Consider the following 22,786-nt stretch of genomic DNA (forward strand, 5'->3'; position numbering starts at 1 on the left):
GAAAATATTTCAAAGCTGATACTCTAATATATTTTGTAATGCACGTACATTGAAAAAGGTTATATATAATGTTTAACAAGTTTAAAGCCATCGTTTCTGTAATTGAATGAGTAATATTTCTAAAACAATCTGTGTTCTTTATAATGTTCTTCATTATAATTTTTTGTCATTGAATAAAAAGTTCCATTAAAATTTATTTGTCGATTATAGAGACTAAACCGGATATACTAAATTATCTAATATAGACGAAGTCATAAAAAAATTATAAACAAAATACAACAATTACGTCATGAATCTAGTTATTTGGAATCATAAAAGAACACTTCATATATTTATATGAATACAAATATAAGTGTATGTAATATGTAAGTATAAGTGATAAGACACTGACTGCCTTCATGATAATTATTAAATCAATAACAAATTTTTTGATTAAAATTATACTAATAGTTAAAAAAATAAAATAAATCTTGTCTGCCCGTAATAAAAAAATTCATCACAGTTGCTGAAAAGTGACCAAAACGTCGGGATTATGTAGTTTAAAATAATAAAAATTCGCGTTGTAAATCCGAAAAAGTATTAGTTTTATTTAAATGACTTGCGAAAGTCTTAGATCTCATCATCCTAATAGTTATTAAAAATTGAGCAGATTAACGCAATTTTTCAATTCAATTAAATAGTCATTATAAATATTTTAAAATATTCAGTATAAAAACTAAAAATAAAAATAACAGACACAGGTTTCTACAAAAAGATAAACATAACAAAGGATAAGAATAAAAAAGAAACAAGAAAAACTATAGTGTTGAGGGTTTAAGATGGTCTAAAAAAAATAGAAAAGATCTCCGCATCGTATTCAGTGTCTCCTGGTACATGCATAGTGTGATTCTCCTCATGTTTCAAACAAGTGTACATTCCCACGCCGTACACTTGGAGATTGTTTGTACAAGACGTATCCGTATAAGTAGCATGAAATTGATATCATCTTTCCATACAGTCTTATTTACCCATAGTGATGTTACCTTGGAGAGGAACACAAACAATATCAAAACTTATGAGTCACGAATTAATTAATATTATAACAGAAAGCAATATAAGTAATGTCGCATTTCTGCCTCGATTATTACAGAATACACATTTTATCATTTTTTCTATTTTGTTTTATATTATCATGTTCTCAAGTCATTAAACAAATAAAACAGCGGTGTCAGCAAACGTCAAAGTTATGAGGTTTTTCAAACGTGATATAGCGAAAGATAGGAAAGTCCCTACCATTCCTGGTCATATACGGCCTATTCATTGCGAGGGGTAACAAAATTTTATATCAAGTTAAATTGTGCTCAGAACACAACCAATTCTTATTTATCGGGGGCCAGCACAGTTGACTTAATAACAATATCATCAGTCCTCGCTTTTTGTTCAAAATATTATATAAATATTTCATCATTGATGCGTATATCAATAATACTGCGTTTTAGCTTGATTCTTTTTGTATACAGTAAATGCAAAATATTTTAGATCCAAATTTTTTGGGTCTTTAAATTGATAAAAAAGTTCCAAAAGCTTTATTAAACAAACTAACATAACATTTGCTTTCACGTACATACTAAACTAAAAAAAGTAGGTCAGTTTTTTAATCAATTTTCCAACTCAAAAAAGAAATCATGAAAATGGCTACCTTGATATTTTTTTTAATTCTTCAATTTTATCCACTACATGTTTTTTATTAGTGGACAAAAAAGAATATTAATAGACAAAGTGAGTTACATGATATATTGTATTTGTACAAGCATTCAATATTTGAAATAACAAAATCAACAATCCAAACAAAATTCAATTGCAAAGCTTGTTTTGTCCGTAGTATTCTATTACGAGATGTGTGCCAAAAAATCTGCAATATTCCGCATCAGTTTATCGAGAAATCATAAGCGACCCTCGTATTTCCTCCTATGCTTTTTGTTCGAAGATAAACCTCATCTGATTAGTTTCTCTTCAATGTCTACTTTTTGCGATTTTGCTTTTCAAAACACTCATGAAATTCAGAGTACTATATTATATAATTATATATATATATATATATAGGGGGCCACTCACATACTTTTATGGTTTTATTGAATAGAATATATTCAACTAAATATGTAAAAGACGTTCAAACTTGTTCTGTTATTCAAATATAAGATACAGTGAAATGAGAGAAAAATGATAGATGGAATGTTGCCTGTCAACTTACAATTGCGATTAAGTTTATATGAAATAATCTACTTACATTATGACGTGACAGGCAACCACTTTTATTGATGCGTTTAGTATGTTTTTTTTTATTAATTGTTATTTATGTTCGGAAAATATCTTTTAAATAAAATACCTACTTATTATTAATAAGCAGCCAAGCAACGAAACTACTACCGTTAGTTATATTTTAAGACGTATCCTTTTATTATATATAATATACATGGATTGTTTTAAAATTTTATTATTTTAATTTTTTACTGTAGAAAAATATGTCTTGATAGTACAGTTTATTTGTGAAAGAAAAAAGTAAATGTAGTGACAAATCAGTGGCACAATATCACAGGTTTGTTATTTTATTACATCCAAAATAAAAAAAAAATGTTCCTATGATTTAGCAGTTTACCGTCTAAATGGTTGCTACAATTTTATTCCTTTTCACATAAACCAGAGGTTATCTACAAAACTGTTTAAAAGAAATGAGAATATTCTCATATCTCAAATAATAATCAATATGAAAAACAGGAGTAATCTTCTGGAACAAAACAATTAAGCTAAGTTACATTCGGAATCCAGTTATGAAGTCCCACAATATCTTATTCGATTCCTTGTTTAATTAACGTCCCCCCGAAGTAAACACCCCAGTGTCACCATTAAGTCAGAACTAGTGCGACAATGGAAAGAGGCATTGTTTGCACAACTCCGTTGTTCAGTACTATGGCATCACCTCAGTTGACTTAATGCCGCGATGTTAATTAGAATCACTGATACTATATGCGATATTCCCCTTTTGTTGCCGTGAGCTATGACTCTGTAGCCAATTAAGGATGCTACGTCGATTGTTTTATGGTTAAGGATTTTTAAGGCCATTGTTTTGGACGGATGTTCCAATTTCTCAAGCTCTCTTTTCAGAGCATTATTGTTGCGATTGGTATGAATAAATAGAGTAACTTGGAAATAAAATAAATTTATTGTTTCATCAGATTGTACATCGACTACTACAGTTATAATTTTATATAATTTTACGCTTCGTTTACGTTTAATTGAAAATATAAAAAGTAAGTAATGATATTAGTAAAAGATAAAAGAGCATTATTTAAAAGGTAATTCATACTAAAGTGAACCATATAACATGATTTGAGTCTAAAATAGTTTAAATATATTGTTACTGACATCTAAAAAGCAATTACCTCCGCAAGATTTAAGGTCTCTTTCCATTCTTTCGCGAGCTTTATTTTTATTGTATTTTTTGTCTTAAAAACTTTGTTCGTCTGGAAACACCGAGAAAGTCTTATCAGATGAAAATAAATCATTTTACGGTTGGCCTTGATAACGAGAGAAAGTTTTAAGAAATTCCGTAGTTTGAATAACAAAAACCTGATAATTAGAATCACTTCTTGGATCTAATGAATATAAAAATTTTGTACAAATTAAGAAAAAACAAAATTATCTTTAACTATTTGTCTTTATGTCCTTAACATTTAACTACTTTATGTTGGACAGTTAATAACCAGGAATTTACATAATACCGTTACTAAGCCACAACTAATATTATTACAATCTTAACATCTATTAAATTAACAATTTCCTGACTTCAAACGATCTAAGATGTTTCACTGCAGTGCAAACAGCAATCATGCATTCGAAATTCGAATCAGTTAATGTCAAATACATGCAGGTCTGCGGAAGGAATGTTAGCATTTACACCCCGAGCGCCCATAAGTCGTGAGCCTTAAATAACCGTTGGCTTCTTCAAATGAAATACATTTTATTAAACCACAGATTCACACAGGAGAAAAAGAAATGAGGATATTTTGTAGAACGTCAAATAGCTTATCTGATATTATAAATGTAAATTGTTATAACAGATCTTAACAATATTTAAAATCTATTTCACACAAACGAAAATAACTTTTGTTAATCGATTTAGACGTTTTATGAAATGTACTAGAATAGCTGGAATATATATAAATTAAACAAATACATTAAATTCCTATAACCCAAACCGCTGACAAGCAGATTATCACATAAGCGGCGACCCAGGAACATAATTCATGATCATCCAACTAACTCATACAGGGATTACGACGCCAATCTCAAGATTGACGACTGTTACCGAATTGTTGGAATCTTGAACTACGTATTGGAGATAACATGGTTCGGAGTGGATTAGGAAGTTAAAACTGACGAGAGATAGATTACATACAGCATTTAGTCCAATTTGAATTTGGAAAAGCAAAAATAAATTCAAAGCCTCATGTATTGGCGGAGATCTTTCTTCACCCTAAGGATTTACAATTTAAAGCAGGAGTCTGTTTATCCCAGACGCCTTAATATTCTAAGCAAACATATCCAAGACACTAAGATTTTACTGTCGCGGAAGAGACGCAGTTTCCTTGAGAATAAATTTGAGTAATTGGATAAGTTTATGCAAGAAGAGTCGTCAAGGCGCGAGCACAATGCTTTCCCCCAGGTACAATGTTATCTCATATAATATATTCGCAATAATTTCACGACCCCGCCCTAGTTGTAAAGCACGACTGACACTTTTACTGTGGGCGTGCGTAAAGGAATAAAGTTACTTGGAAAGGACCGCTTTCACTGTCTATTCTAATGTAATATGGTTAATCGAATTCTGAACCGAGTTTATAAACTTATATATACAACTTTTTTTTAATTTGCAACTGGAGAAAATAATCTTAGTTTTAGATCACATTCATTATTTCTAAAAGATACTATAACTATCTAAAAACTGTTCAATTAAAACTTGTATTAAAACACATTAATTAATTTACATTTATTATTACATGAATTATGTGAGTAATTTATCAACTCTCGTTCGTCAGACTTTAATCGTCGCCATTATCTGATAGCAAAATGATAATATTTTATTATTTCGCAGTATTTTGAAACGGCCAAATTTTAAAAGCCTTTTTATATAAATTTACAATTGCACATAAAGAAAGTTTTCGACACTTTTACCATTAAGATAAGAGAAAAAATTGGCTCTTCCATCGAAGTTACATCAACTCTTCAAAGTTGAAAAGGCACTTAGTGAATACACAGCACCTGAGTTGATACGGCAGAATTCAAGTCCTCGGCTTCCGTAATATATTACTTTGTAATTGTGCTTGAAAGCACCCTCACCTATTATTCGATGAAGTGTAAAGGACCGTTATTTATAGACCGAACCGTGGTTGTTGATTGTACCCGAAAATTATGATAATATTATTTTAATTGCCCTTTCTTTGATAAAATTGTTAATAAAGGACGCTTAAATAACAGAATTTTACATTCATATGAAAATTAACCGTAACAAATGGTACCTACTAAGCTACATACTCTTTGCTTCTCAACAGAAAAGATAAAACAGAAATAAAAACCTTGCTTCTAGGACATATCTTGAAGAATACAATATTTCACATATGAAATTCGTCTTATAACTGCAAAACATGGGGCAACGATATTTTATTTTTGTTAATTTAACACAGAATTATATTTAACTAAAGTGAAAATATTTTTATCTTATTCATAAACAAACAAGCAGGTAAAACACTTATTCGGACTGGCCCAGCGCATAACAAACTCCGATTCATAAAAGTTAAAGAGCACATTAAGGCAAGTAATAACCGACCGACTTTGTACCATCAGATCTCTGTTCCGGTAACCTTTTTAATTAATTAATAAGATTGCAATCAGACTGCTTTTAAACTTCAAATATGTCAACAACTTTATTGAATAAGATTACACTTTGTAAAAGACCCTAGTTTTAATATATAAAAAAAAAAAAATGGCGATTCTCATGTTTTCTCTTAAAAAAAAAGAATATATATGTTTCTGTTGTTTCAAACAAAACAGTTTAACATTTCGAACAAAATTGTTTCTATCAGTTAAAAAAATAGACCTAAAACAACTCTATGAAAAATAGAGCATTGTGATTTTGCAGCAAGGTTCAGTGTCTGTTACGCAACACCTTTATTGTCTAATCTTATTTAATAGTTCAATAAACTCACGAATATTTTATTGCAGTCACTTACATTTCGTAAACAGACTACGAAACAAAATTGTAAGTCAGTTAACGCACAGATTTCTACAACAAAATGTTGTCCTATGGTAAACACGAATTATTATGTAAACCTGTTAGAAAATAGCATGAGAGATCGGGAAAGCTGTCTGAATTAACATATGTGGCCTAATAAATAGATTAATATCAGAAGCAAGTTAGCTACCGAAGTCATAAATGACCATAAGTTCAAATAGGAAAGCGGGAGGGCCGCATTTTTGTAGGTTTCACTCGTACGGCACTTTCACTCAAGGTTGTCTACACTGGTTTGTATATATTAAAATAATGATCTAACGTTGCCCTTAGAAAGGAAGTGATTTTATAAAATAAAAAAAAACTAAAAGCAACAAATCCTTATTATTTTTGGTAAAATTTCCTAAATATTTTTTTTTTCGCAAAACCAAACCAATTATTCATAAATACACAGGTCACATCTTACCTTTTACGAAAATTTCCTTTGACTAATTAATGCTGAAAATAATAATTTAATTAAATTGTATCATTGTCTATCTTACGATTCGTTTCTTGCATTCAAATTAATTTATGAGAACATTTGTTACTGAATAACTTTCTTCTTACTTTTCTAGAAACTTGTTTAAAATGAAATGTCACTTTGAAGCCATAGGTCCTGAATTTTAAGTGGGCTCTAACAAACCATTTCAATTTATCGTTTCTTGTTTATGTACGCCGCTGTTTTTAATAAGAGTATCCATGATAGGACGCTTAAAATGTAAAATTATATTACGTATACAATAATGTATGAACTATTTGAATATATAAGTAAGAGAATATAAAATAAACATATTAATTAAAAATCAACACAGTATCAGAGTTCTTAGAAAATCCGTATTATAACAAGAGATGAGTCGAAAAACGCTGAAAGCTTTCACCTAAAGTAGGCCGAGCTAATGTTTTGTCCATTATGAACTCCCGTAGTTGGGAAGAGAGAAATATAAATTAAAACCACCAATGGTCATAGCAGCTCACTTAACTTTTTCAGTATGCCGAAATTTTGCCGTAAAAGCTTATCACAATCTACATTAAACACTCAGATTATTGAAACTATAGAAAGATATAAAAAATAATTAAAAAAAAAAAACAGTATAAAAAATATTCTTTTCGGATATGATATAAATTAAGTTTTTTAATAAAATTACTCGTCTTTTACCATATTCCGAATAATTTTCTTTACTCGCTGTCACAGAACATTTCACACCCTCAGGTGATAAAAGCATTTAATGAGATTAAAGGTTCTTAATGATTCCGTTCTGAAAACCACCCAATACTCTTATCGAGATGTGACCAAATTTTCTCAATTACCGGGATCAAGAAAAGTAAATGAAATGGGAGTAATCATTATCTTATTCGTTTATTCGTTTCTGTACGCCTCTGTCGCCGGCGGCTCCTTAAAATAAAGCATTAAAGACTGCTACAGATTATCACACAATTTATTCAGGTGCTTAATTTGAGCGGCCATCCCACTTAACGAACAATTTACATTTTTTATTTCACTTTATATGGATCTAATAGGATTTACCTTCACTTTTCATTACGGAAATGTTTTTATTTTAGAATAAAATCTCTCTCACGCGAGTTATCAAAGAACAAAATCGTCACAACCGCAAAAATGTTTTTATGCCTTTTCAAGTTTGTTTTCATTCCCCCTTTATATCAGTAGTTATAACATTTGTCGATATAGAGCAATACGTTGAAGTTGGCAATGGAAACTTTATAATTATTAGAAAACAAATAGATATTACACTGAACACACACGTTTCGACTGAAGCTATTAAATCCTTTCGTCGTACCATGAGAGCCGAACATACGCTTCGATTGCACTCGCCCGAGTGGTTGGCAGCCCAATCGAAACTTTTGATTAAAATCAAGCAAACCAAGAGCTCTATGCACTAATTCTGGATGAATGCATATATCTTTATTTGGACTCCAACATTAAATGTGTCGAAGCATCCGCCGTATCTTAGCCTCTAAAGTATATCTTAAAAATTATTTCACAGAGAATCCATCCTCTCAAGAAAGGAGAAAGAAAACATTAAGTTCGATCTGTTATTTAAATATTAATTGCTCATTGAAAAACAAAGCATAGGACTCTAATTATACCCTTTCTGTAGAACGTGAGGTCGACGTCAAAATGCCACATGCAAAAATCATTTAAATACACGCCCTAATCCTTTCAGGCGTGAGGTGCCTTTAGGAATTAATCCAATTAATATAAGGGTTAGGGTAGAATACTGTTCGCCCTTTACTAAGTGGCCTTATTGAATCATGGGACGCAATCACAATCGTAGAAAAATAATAAAAATAATAAGTATTTATCATTTAATAGTCGAACGTATTTATCATTTATTCTTCAAAACTTTTCCTATAAATATTATTTTTGAGTAATTTAACATCTGCAAGTTACTATCTTCATTTAAATATAACTTGTGTTCTCTCCCCGGACGCGTGCAGTATGCTGACTTCCGATGCGGAAATTCCATTAGTGGCCAAATTTGCTGAGCTCAGTATTAAAATCATAGCTGCTGTAATTACAATTGAAATTTAGTTAGTAGTTGAAGTTGTTACCGTGTTCATTTGTATTTTTACTTCATTAACCTCCTACTATAAATACACCCGAGTCTTCTTAATAAATATCTTTTTAATTATTAAATTAAAAAGAAAAAATTTATGACTTTTCGACTTACAATTCAAATAGGGATGATATATTTAAAAAATGATTTAATAACTCCAGTATCAAGAAGCAGTGATTAAAATACTTAACATTTATAACAACTGTACAATATTTTTAGGGATTCCTTAGTAAAAAATCCGTTTAGGATTTCGTAAATCTGAACCTGGGCATAACATGTTAGTGATTTTGATCTCATTCGGTAGGAGGAGACCATGCGAAAAACCTATTAGCGACCAAAGCTAGGATCACGTATTTGCAACATCAATTCAGTAATTACACATATAGTTCGCTTTGAGAATTTCTATAACAAGCAAAATAAAATCATGAGCAAATTTTACTAAAATTTACCTAAAATGTTGAAGATCCGTATTTTATGAGAATACACACATTTTTTTTTTTTAATTCAAAAGTGCAAAAGGATATAATATTATCTATCATTCAAGTTTGTCTTATTAACGTTTAAATTTAATATATAATTATAACTGTTTTAAAACTATTTCATAGATAGTTAATCGTTTATTCCGGCTCATTATTCAGAAGTTCTGCTTAATCGGTAATTCTAAGCTGAATTAACAGACAAAAACGTTCGACATCAGCAATCCTAAAGCGGCCGCAGTCTGATTAACGATATCAGCCTTCGGTTCATTCTAACTAGTAATAATTTTTTAACTTAAAATATAAACAAAGTTCATTGAATGAATTAAACTTACATAGTTAACAGTATACAAAATTTTATATAGATTTTACCTGATTATTATTTTGTTATAACCAAGTTAGTATACATGATAATAAACGCAATAAATTATATTTTTATCACGAACACATGGTCATACGTACAACTTATACCCAAGGAAAACTTACGTTTTACTTACTTACTTACTTACGTTTTAGGACTCTCAAACTTTGGTACTTCGGCAATAAGATAGGTATCCTAAAAGCTACTAAACCAAGAAACCATAAAAATCTTAATTCGTCATAGGTGTGATTAATTACAAACAGACACAGTATCAGACGTTCCTTCTTAGTGACTGTTCACCTTTGCTTGCGGACAGTGGAATTTGACCAGCAGATATATTTAAAAAAAAATCCTACACAACAGTGAAGTTAATTCTTTGACTTACTTAATTTTCCTCTTTGGTCTTTACTAACAACCTTCTTAAGATGATCACTAGATTAATGAAAAAGGTAACGCCCGTCTTATTTCATCTGTACAGAAGCCTAAACTACAAATCTCCGAAATCAATACTTCCGTTTTTCACTATTGAGAAGTAAACTGATATTAATTCGCACATAAATACAATCATTTAGATTCATGTAAATTGTGAAATTAGTAAAATTAATAACGCTTTACTAGAAATACTACTTGTATTAAATACTTATATTTTCTAGAATTCGTATGTAGAGGAAACTGTAAAATACGTTACTTTTATACTGAAAACTACTCGTTACTACCAAAAAATGTGACATCTTAAAGAATATTTATTTAATTAATAATGAAACATTATAAAACGAAAGTCGAAATAAGTTATAAGTATTTTAAACTATATTTACATAAATCACTTTTAGTATAATAAAATTTCAAAAATAATTCACTTTCTTTTCCTAACGGCATCTCGTATTTATGGTTGGAAAGTAATTATCGGAAGAGTGCAAGAACTCTTTACTAAAAAACTTACTGATTCACACCTTTGAATTTTAAAATGAATTTATAAGTAAATAAATAAATGTACAACTACTTGCTCAATTATTTTTATTATCTTATGTAATCGAATGTACCGATTACTCAACAACCTTCTCCTTAAGTGTTTACAAATTATTTAATGACACTGACAAGCAAGCACTATTTATACGACCGTGACCGATCACAAGCTGAGGTCGAAACTATTAAAATAATTAAATAACATTTCATAATGTATCAAAACCTTATTTCCATAATTCAAAATTCAGTTTTTTATACACCGAACATAAAACACTCATATTCGTATTCATGTGCCTGGAAATATAAAACTGCAATGTGAAAAGTGTGTTTTAAATTGTGCTAAAAGTATTAAGTATTACCATTAAAAGTCAATATTGAAATGCGACATGTATGGCAGCATATGCTATTAATGACTAGAACATTTTTTTAGTGGAAAATATTTTCTATGAAAAAACAAAAGTGATATATGATATTACCTCGAATAACATGAAAAAATAATTTAATTACGAATGCTTAAATAAATTTATATCAATATAGTAACTTTATATAATTAATAGGTAAACGATGTCATTCCCAACGTCGAAACTTTTTGTTCCCATTCTACTCCATACTATTCGGAACTTTATTAATTTGTGGCTCAAATTCTTTCTCTTTATGTAATATGTCAATTTATGAGTACTAAATACATATATCATTTATAACGTACAACACGAAAATAATTCACGTAGAGAATTATATAAAAAAAAGATATATTTTCTTAAAAGTGAGAGCTTCTTAAGGTTGATAGGTAGTTGGAACGTATATATTATGTAATTACTATTCAGAATAACAGACAGAAACAAATTATAATAACAATACGATGTTTCGAATAATAATTGAAAAGGCAACTAAGAATTCGTGAGAGAGCAAATAATTTTGTTTAACCTAAGAACGTCAAGGTCGACCGGTTATAATTGCTTTTGTTTATGAACATGGAGTGTCAATATACATTTAAATTTTAAAATAAATAAATGTTACCACCAACTATTATGAATATCAAAGAATAAAGGTATGTTAATGTGAAGTCGCAAAGGGTATTTTTTAATTTTCCAGCCCACTGATTACAAGTGCCGAAAAAACGGTGTTGACGTTGTAAATATTCAGCTATTTTATATTTATTATTTAAAAAAATATATTCATAGTGTTTTAAAAAAGTGTTTCTGTGTAATATTAATACATAGCTTAGTAAACATTTAAATTTTATTTACCATTTGCGAAGACTGAACCGTTGTCTGGTTTTGCCACAAGTAAAAGTTATACTTGTATTATGGTGATACAAGTAGGTACATGTTATATTTGATCATTAAGTACTTAATGAAAAACACAACCATAAAAAACAGTAAAAGGTGTAATGTATAGCGTAGTTTAAATAAAAATCCTTTGATGTTGGAGGGAAAAATTTCCATTCCTGTACATTCTGCACGACAATAAACAGAATAATGACAATTCAAGGTTTTCATTAAAAAAAATTAAATTCAAAATTTTCATTAAAAAAAAAACGATGTTCATAACAAATAGTTACACTTGTTACCTCTGACGATTGACACAGTCGTGCGAATATAAAATTATTTACAAATTACCATTATCAATTAAGTTTTCTCTTAAATTACAATACCTTTTAGATTTTTTATACTCTGTATACCACATTTCATAAAAATTGATTCGATATCGTTTGTGTTATTGAGAAACAAAAGCAAAACTAGAAAAACAATGATTTTTTTTCATAACAATGAATTTTAAAATTAACAAAGCTTACTTTTTTTACTGAATTCATATTTATATTATTGGCATAGTTACCGTTCTTCTTTTGTTGTTAATAAATCTTAAAAATATTATAATTTGTTATTCATGTCGTCACAATGTTATTGTTTAGAACACAGCTATATCGGACGCAGAGCATTATACCGGAGGTTTCAGAACTACTACCAAACTATTAAGAAGTTTTGTTATAATTAAAATAATCATACTACTTGATCACTCTGATGACAATAGCAATGCGATCATATTTCCTTCATCCTTTTTTTATGTGAAAGGTGGCAAACGAGCAGACGGCCTACTTGATGGGCAGTAGTGACCGTCGCCCATGGACATCCGCAACAGAGTTTTTGCAGATGCGTTCCCAACCTTGGCTGTTTAGGAAGAGGAAGGGGTGGGAATAAGGAAATGCCAGGAAAGGGTGGAAACAGAGAAAGGGCAACCAGCTCTCTCCACTCATCGGACGAAACGCAGCCATTTAAAATAACTTCACGCCGATCTTCTGTGCAAGGGTGGTACGTCTTCGGTCGAGCCAGCCTATGTTCGATCTGTAGTTACTTGATCACAGCTAGACTCTTATCCAGAATCAAGACTCTTCTTATCTACACGGCCAGTTGTACCAGGTTTCTCGAAGTCATCAACAACGCAACACACTTATTTACTTATTAATAAAAAATAAAACTTCTATTGTCATCGCCAAAAGCGCAACTGCCTTAAAAAAACAATTAGGTCAATTAACAAGAAATTCACTCAATCATTGGTGTATAAAAGAGTTTTTTAACTTCAAGCTGTGAGATTTGATACGCAGTAAAGAAACCACCTGTAACAATCTCGTGCAGAGTGAAACACGATCTCACCGGTAAGTTGGTATATCCGTATTTATAAGACAAGACGACTGCGCTTACGTAAAATATATTTTATTAAAACTACCTTCATATGTTAAAGCAAATTATCCATCCCAAAATATTGCTTGTGATCCCTACAAATAATAAAACCGTTTTGAAAATAATGTAGTAAACAATTTATTATCTACTTTAATATTGGAATAATTATCAAACATTACGATCCGGTCACAACGATTCCCAGCGGCCTTGCCAATTTAAATTATATTGTTGTTTTGAAAATTTGATCACAGTTTATAAATATGATAACTGTTCGTATAATAACACTATCACTGATGTAATGAAAGTACGATTTTTATCTATTCACACATCATATAATTACTATCAACGCTCACTAAGTATCGCCAATACTCCTCATAAAAAACGAAGGTCAATCAAGACTGTAGACAGCGTAACCAATCTTCATAACGGTATTGCCAAATTCTGGCACGTACCATAACGGTCCTTCCTGACAAATTACATTGTAATCAATTAATTTTAAGAAAATAATAATATTCAGTTTCAAAAACGATTAACTTAATGAAAGAAAATTTACGAATGTTGGTTTAGATTTATTGCAGTAACATACTTTATCAAAAGAAGCATGCTCTATTTACTTATTGGGTTAAACAAAAAAAATCCCCTTCAATTATTGCTTAGCTAACATTTTGCCCTCAAATTGCGATCCGTTGTGGGCCCTTGTTTAGTGATAACGAAGAAAAGTGGAGACCATTTTTCGCTTATTAGCCCCCTCTTTCCTGGATATGATTTACAGTTTATTTTTGGACAAGCCATAACTCAACATTTCAGCAATCAATTATCATCGGGAATACTGAAATTTTAATACCGTATTGTTTATTAAAAATAATATTAAATCTAATATATAACCTTTCGATGTTTACCATTATTAAGATTAACAATTTTTTATATATATTTACATCGAGAATGTTAGTAGTATGCTTTTGAAATCATAATATTTCATGTTTAAAATTTTTATGTTCACGAACACTTCTTATTTTAAAATTTAAACGTTAAATATAACAATGTTCCACGAACGGAGACGTTTCTTAACAATTAATTTGCTAACATTAATTAATTTTACATTTTTTTTTTTAAAGATTGTAACTGTAAAACCGATGTAAGTCAAATGTAATGTTAGCAAGTTTTGTAACAATAATAAAATAGTAAGTGATATTATCACGATGTAGGATTTGCTTATGAACGTATAGAAACATTACGAATTATCTTAAATGTCCTTTATCCGAATTATAACATTTTTATGAGAATCAATATTAAATTTTATTATAATTAACGAAAGAGAGGAAATTTAATATCAAATAACTTAATAAAAAATTCGATGAGAAAATATTCTTCAGTAATTTTTGTATTAAAGATACAAATTGGTTGTGACGTTTTCTTTGACGAGGTATTGTTTTAAGTCGATCCTGTGAGTGTTATCGCCTCTTAGCCCCAGCCCTTCCTAAACATACGAATATCTAGAAGTATATAAAATATAACTTTTTACATGTCAAGAAATCTTAGTCTCGTATGTGTAAAAATCTTATTTTTGTCCACAACATTGACATTTTCATATGCCAGTGAAAAATTCATGGTAACATTTCAGTTCGATGTTTCCATGAAAAGATCAAATCGCTAAACCTCAAACGTACGGGAGCTTAACACCGTATTGACCTCATATTCATTACTCTATCAATTATTGTTACTAGGTTAGCCACTGATTGTAGCAATTAAACTAAGAAGATTGATTAGATTATAATGCATATTGATGACGCAAACATTAATGGTGATTTGTTTACCGATTGCCAACATAAAGTTGGATTAACATCTGAACTATCGGCTAATGTAAACAAGACATAAATGAACTTCATTAAGAAGTATAAACTTTGACTTTGGTTTACTTGAAGGAATTTGAAAACCAATGAATTAAAAAAAATGTTTAGACAACTGTATCATTTTGATAACAAATTTGACAACGAACGCCTCAAGCTAAAAATAGTGCTTAATATTTGTAACGGTGTAAGTAAAGGTTGGTGTGAGACGTTCCACCCCCGTCATTAATCTCATCGCCGCACCAAGTCACGGAGGCCGCCCGGGGGCAGAGCGCTTCCGAAAGTTTAACAGATTACACCGGCCGCCGTCCGACAACTATTTGAAAGATTAAAATATATTTTATGAAATTTGATAACATTGATTATGATTTTGAATTACTTAGCAAGAAGATAAGAACTAACCGGGTAAATTAAATTTAAAGAAATAAATATTCAATTTTATTTAATCATAATACAGATGAAAGTCTTATAATTTTCAGTCTCTTATATACGTTTAAACCGGTTACTCAACCTAATCAAATGTTATCAAAGTATCTCAATATTATTCGCACTGTTAGATCGATTAAGTTGATAGTGAGCACGTTGTAAATGTTTTTTTAACCTAATCATGGGGCAAAAAATAATGAGCAAAAAACTCTATTGACCCTCTTCCGAAAGACAGTAAGTAACTGGGCTGACATCATTTATGTGGAATAAAAAATATATGAACGAATAAGAAAATAAAGCAAATTGTATGCTTAATATGAACTTATAATAAGCTCTTACTTTTCGACACGTTACGTGTGAGCATAGTTTTGAATTCTAACACTCGTCATGAGTTACGGATTGTATGAGATCGAATTCAATGACTTCGATTGCCCATTAAAAGTTCATACGCGACCGTCATATAAAAATTGGAAAATTTTTGATATTTGCCCGAAAATTTTATAGCGGAGTAAAAGGTCACCTTTACCTTAGTACCTACCTTACACTTTTGAAAGTTCACCCTTGATAAATAGAACAAAATTTTACTTTCATTTTACTCTAAAGTGAATAACATTGACCACTTCACAGAACTTAGTTATTCCGAAAAAGTAAACCGTCTCTTCAATTTAGAGATGTTGTTTTTTGTTGAAACTATAAGACCTTAAAACCCTATTTTGGCCCTTCTAAATGAACACGTTAATTCAAAAGATTGAATTTAACACCAAGAAAATATATTTTTTTTACTATAGGGAAAAATTCATTAAAAAATAAAGAACAAAACTTAATATATTAAGATAATGAATTATATAAAATTATTAAAAATATAACTTCGTGAATTGACACATATAAGAAATTTTTTTTTTCGAGAAATTCAGGTCTCCAGTTGATATTATATTTATTTTTCCTTTGTTTGAGCTAGTACGTTTTAACTTTCTGTTTAATCTAATTGTTATGATAATAGTAATAAAAAGAAAATGTCTCTCTATATTAATTTAAAAATGTCCTATTGTATAAGAATCTATATGTTTGTTTATAATTCTACTTCTTTTATTGTGACTAGTTTGTTTAAACAGACGGAAAATATATTATTTGCAGAAGATATTTAACTTCACAGACGGTTGAACAAAAAAAACTAACGATGTAAAAGTAGTAAGCTTTTAATAAATTTAACGAAAGATTTTTAGCACATGATCCTCAAATTGCACAATTTTGCACTCTTCTGTTTAATAAATGAAACTGATATCAAAGGAACAAATTCAAATTTGAACCATTTTTCTTCATATAGTATGTAATTGATAATTTTATTCACGGGACATGTAAATTTTTCATCCTTAGAACGAACAAGAAGCTTAAGATGTTTAACCTAAGCATCCTGACCTACATCACGTCTGTAACTAACACTTATAGAACCTCGCGTTACACGTACCTATATGTATTTAATTCATTTAAATCAAATCCTTTCAAATTTTATTCATTACACTTTTAATTCTATGAGGATTAAATCCACATTGATTTAAAATTAACTCATATGTTTAAAATGTTTAAAAATATTACATAAAGTGAAAACTTTCTTGATATAAACGGGATTCGAACCTGCTGCTTCCGTAATATCGCGACCCAGCGTCTTGCCAAATAAGCTATCAGGTCTCCAAATAAACCAAATTAAAGAATATTTTTTTTATCTATCTCAAATTTATGCCTTTTGTCAATTTAAGACCGCTAATTGCTTAATCCAAATTCAGCTTTTTCATATTAAGCAAAGAGAAAATATATGAATGAACAATGGACAGTACTAATTTAGAAATTCACAGCATATTTTATGCGTATACTTTAACATAACCTTTTATTTTATGATAAATCGGGGGATTCTATTAATAGGAGACGTATCTGGTAAAATCAGTGAAGAATATATTAGACAAGGATACAATAGAATTCAACCGTTTTATACACACTGACGGGATTATGAATATCTGTAGCTTTAAAGGAATAAATTAATGGCATAAAATCATACAACTCATTTCAGGTTTAATGGAACCTTCCATTTTATCTTAAGACCAATATTAATAATAAAACTCATGTTATGAACATAAGTAATTTAAATGTTTTCGCTCCAAAAATCACATCGAAACGGAGTTTCGGCATCGGCCTAATGATATTTCATTTTTACGTTTTTCCTCATGAATACTTGAAGTAGCTCCCCCATTTTAAGCCAAAATATATAGCTCGCTTAAGCAATTTAAATCCATCATTTGCATTCATACCATTTTTATATTCTTTTTATAACAAGAATATACAAATAACTCTAATATATGTTTATTTATATTTACCTAACAAAATATATGACTCAATAAAATATAAAAATTATAAATATAATTTAGAGCATAAAGTTTCCAGTATCTATTACTTATTATAGAAACAAAACATATTTAAAATAACTCACCGATCAGAGAAATATCGACTTATTGCGTCAATAATCAAATCACAGTTTTATTTAAAAAACCGTGTCGATATTGAAACTAGTCCAAAAGAAGTTTTATATTAGTATATATGTAGACAGTACCGCTTAGTCACTCCATTTAACACCAAAAGTATAGTTCACACAATCTCGATATCTCCTATCAATCGTTCGATTTCACTTTCTATAGATCCCGTAATAAAGCTCGAGTCGGAAATGACTGCCGGTTCTAAATTTCCGAGCGCAACATACGTAAAACTTCGAAGCGTTTCTCTGCGCCACAGAAATGAAAGTCCCTAGCAAGCACGCCGCCCGACCGTCGAACAGCGACTGCGATAACGACTCTTCTTACGAATGAACCTGCGGACCTCTGTATAGTCAGCGTATAAGCTCGCCTCTCTCTCGCCCCGTCTACGCACCAAACGTATCTCTATCGAAACTGGTTTAAACAGAACTAAACCGTAAAATAATCATGACAAAAATCAAATTCAATTGCCTCATATTCCCGAACTCGCCTCGTTCATATTGCGTAACGAGTTTACGGTACGTAAATCGTAGTAGATTTGTTTTTTAGTCTGGCCACACTAATCCGATTCTTCACTCTGAGAGTTAAAGCGCTTTTTACCTAATCTTGTCTAGTTAAATAGAGCCTTCTTTTTGTGCAACTGCCATCCGTAACCTATGTAAGGAACTCGCAATAACCGCTATGGACAAGATGCCAACTTTCTAAACTAAACCTATAAGACCGCACTATCCGCTGGTGGTTGACGTGATTTTTTATTGGAAGTCACAACAATCGGAAGAATTGTAATAAATCATTTTGTAGATTGGTCTTTTTAAGTAGCGACGTGTTGCAATTTGAGTTTTTTGCATAAAGCTGTTGTCATCTATAATGGTTATTACAATCGCGGTTGCGCGTTTGGTGTCAATTATCAAGCTGCGGTCGAAGCCCCACAATAACAGGCTTAAATTGGATACCAGTCGACCAACCGGATTATTTTCTCTGAAGGCTGCTCGGTATTATGTCAGAAATTTACCGTAAGCAGTTTATAGTACTAAAAATATCACATATATAGGTCATGAATAAAGTCGCCTCTGAAGACACTTGGGAACATTAACGATAGAACTCGAACTATTCCCATTATGTGAAAATAGTAATACATAGAGGATAACAAATATTGAAAACCGTAAACCCTTTTTGTGATCCCGCGACGATTCTGAACTGGGTCAGCAAGCGTGCTTCTATGATAAGGGATATTTCATATAAAGTATTTTTAAAACTCTTTCAAGCGCCTTTTAAATTGTTTATTAACTTTTTTAGATAAGCTAATTTGCTAACAAAAATATTTGAGATGCCACCTTAAAAACATTTTCCTCTTTAAATTTCCATTAAAACTTAAGTAAGACATAAATAAATAGTTACATAATACTCTTGCAAAAGTATAATGATTGTTCGACTTTTTTCCAAAGGAAAACATAATACCATAAATTAATTATTAAGTATTAAATAAGTGATCTCATAATGTATTTAGCTTCAATATTAGTAATATGGAGGTATTTTTTTTTAAATAACGCGGTCCTTTTCGACATTCATGACTGATAGATAAGTTAATTCACATTTTAATAACAGACCATCACATGTACCGATATATGATATAATTAAGAAGTAAATCTCTTTAGAAGCTTTAAGAAGCCAGATGGCTGCCATTTTATTGAAATAGTCTTTCAATAATCCTTTTGAAGACCTAGGTACGTTAGTAAATTTTCTGCCTAAGAATATTTCGAAAAAATGACCAATATTTATAGAAACTACAAATGTTATATTTTCTTTCCAGATCTTGTGTGACTTGAAACGTGATATGTTTCACGATTCTCAATTTGAACTCCGTTTAAAAGTTTTCAATAAAGAAATGGAATAAAACGGTCTAAACATACCCTAACTACGGATATCGTTTGATATCCTTTGAGACGTGTGATACCACTTCGATTTTACACTTCGAGATTACTCGGGTAATGTCTGACTGGAAACTTTATAACATAGTATTGATATGATATTTGTCAATTTCAATTGATGAAATTCTATCGTTACTTTGTTTCACAGAGCACTTCTATTGGTATTTCAATATAAGACGCTCCCCAGATAGTAGGTACTTTTGATGTGGCGCTATTTACTTAGTTTGGCAAAGTTGAATTTGTGGGAATTCGTATTAGTATTGTTTAATACATGTAATTCATACCTATCGTAAATAACAGAACACCGTTAAATAATTATATAATATTTTTTTTGTGTTATTATTTTTTATCTTATTAACAGACCTCCAATGTACCTACATGACTGCTGACAGTTTAATAAGGCTAGATGTCGATTTGGAGCCAAAATGCGAATCGCGTAACATATGTTCGGTGATGGGATGCGTGGATTTTAAAAACCATTTGTCGTCCAAAACTTTTTCGTATATAAAATTATTCTGAGCTTCAGTTTTTGATACTAACGAAATCCTACTAAAATATTTTCTTACTTTTCATATTACAACTTAAAATTAAATGTTTTTTATGACTTACGAAATAAGCTTTCTTAAATTCAAACCCACAATTTCCAATGTACAATGCTTTTAGAAAACTAACATTAGTCATATGCAAGACGCAACAAAATGTTCACTTAGGCTATTAACCTAAATGTTAACTTTTTCTAGCTATTTCAGAGTTAAGCTGTTACATAAAAGCATGTAAGGACACTTGTGCAAAATGCCGCAACACTCTGCGCGTAGGCGATCATACCGTTCAATATAGTATGATGTATGCATTATTCATGCTATGCAGACTTTTCCTATTCTTTAGTTTCTGACCTGTAAATATTTATGCTTGTGGGATTATTGTTTATACGAAGATGTTCTTTCTTCGAGTTAGTTTTAACTTTTTTTTCTATCTTAGTACACACATTTTAAAATTATCATTGAATTTTATGAAATTATTTTACAGACAAATGTCAAGCTATCGTGAATTAACTATTATAAGTTAGTGAATATCGAAAAATGAAATATAGTGATGAACGTAAATACATAGCTTTATTTGCCGAATTACATTTCCATAAAGATACTTTTCTTATCTTAAATTTTCTTTTGTAATACTGAGTGTTGCATTATTCAAATTATGTTAATGAAACGACGTCATTTCACTTATATTATAAGAAGCTGGTTTTCTTTAAGAATGATTTCTTTATCTTTTAACTCTCTGCATTAAACGAATTAAAATAATAAATTGTGCTATGAAAATGATAAAAAAATATAAAAAAAATCAAATATCATTTATATTTTCTATCAATAATAGTCACACAAATTATTAACGGACATAAGAAAAATATTATTCCGGAGACTTTTATAAACAACACAGGTTGTATAAGGCAATATTCCAAGCGGATATTATTAGGGAAAGATGCTCCCCTTCCATGCAGCTGTAATTTTGGCGCCCGACTGCCTTTTAGGCTCATCGTCGATCGATGACAAAATTCAGACAATAGTTTGTAAAGCCCACAATAATACGCCAGGCTTTTACGAGGGCGTCTTTGATAAGACTCGGAGTTTTACATGTCGCTTTTATTCGTCCTATAAAACTTAATCAAGCTTTGTTGTTGCTGCCGTTCTGTCCTCATTGATGATACTAAAATTATGTTCTTGTGTCATTGATATGATAGCTCCCATAATGGACAATATTTCGTAAACAATACATTATTCATAATATAAAATTTAAGATGATAATATTGTTTATAGAAATACGTATAACAAAAAGCTATAAAATGGTTTCACTTTACAATATCACATAAAACATTGGTTTTTTATATTAAGGAGCTTACTAAATATAAAATATTTTGTTAAAATTATTATATATTCTATATCCGTTTAGTTTTGTGTAAAGTTATATTTTCATAATACTTTAATATAAAGTCATAGCGTATTAACATTTATGGAACGAAGCTTTTTAGCATAAATCATAAAAATATTAAATAGCTGTGTAAATATGTAAATCTAAGAGGGCTGTGAGGGTGAACGACCTTTAACGTAAACAAAAATAGGTGGGTATTTATTTATTTTTTCATATCTCATATTTTACAATCGATTTTTTCTTTACTGACTTCTTCTAATATCTTACAAATATATAAAATCCAGATTCTAGAAGGTAGGTATAAAAAGAGAGATGAAATAGTAATGAATAATATTTCAAATTACTAACATAATCTTGGTTTTCTATTTCACATTTCCAATGTTAAAAAAAATACTTTTTCCTATAAAATACAAAACGAAATAGGAAAGTTGAGTAAAATTTTAAATTCATAATAAAACTTGAAAACTATAATTTAAAAGACTTATTGGAATAAATAATTTTAAAATATGCGATTCATTTTTTAGTCTTTTCAGATCAGATTTTTCTTCTGTCCTATTAGAATGTCCAATTCTATTATATCTATATCCTATTAGAAATTAGAAGTTTCCTTCTGTCCTATTATATATAGTCTTTTATAAAAACAATTAAATAAAAAGGCCATTTATTCGACTATTTGATTTCTTTTATGAAGTATGTATCTTAATAGACTTAACTCAATACCAGATCTCACTAACTATTAAAGGACACTGGGAACAGGGTTCGAGTCACTAAAGCGAAGCCCA

The 22,786-nt window shown here is 30.0% G+C and overlaps 1 protein-coding gene across 1 annotated transcript in view; it reads right to left on the reverse strand.

The window, feature by feature from the left end:
* The window catches only part of LOC116771386 (uncharacterized), a 97,014-nt gene extending 78,586 nt beyond the window's left edge, over positions 1-18,428 (reverse strand). Inside the window, exon 1 of the mRNA XM_032663233.2 lies at positions 18,111-18,428. The gene's annotated coding sequence lies outside the window, so the exon portion shown is untranslated. The remainder of the gene's footprint in view (positions 1-18,110) is intronic.
* Between the last annotated feature and the right edge of the window lie 4,358 nt (positions 18,429-22,786).

The sequence above is a fragment of the Danaus plexippus genome, chromosome 8 (assembly GCF_018135715.1).
Source record: "Danaus plexippus chromosome 8, MEX_DaPlex, whole genome shotgun sequence".
NCBI classification, from domain to species: Eukaryota; Metazoa; Arthropoda; class Insecta; order Lepidoptera; family Nymphalidae; genus Danaus; species Danaus plexippus.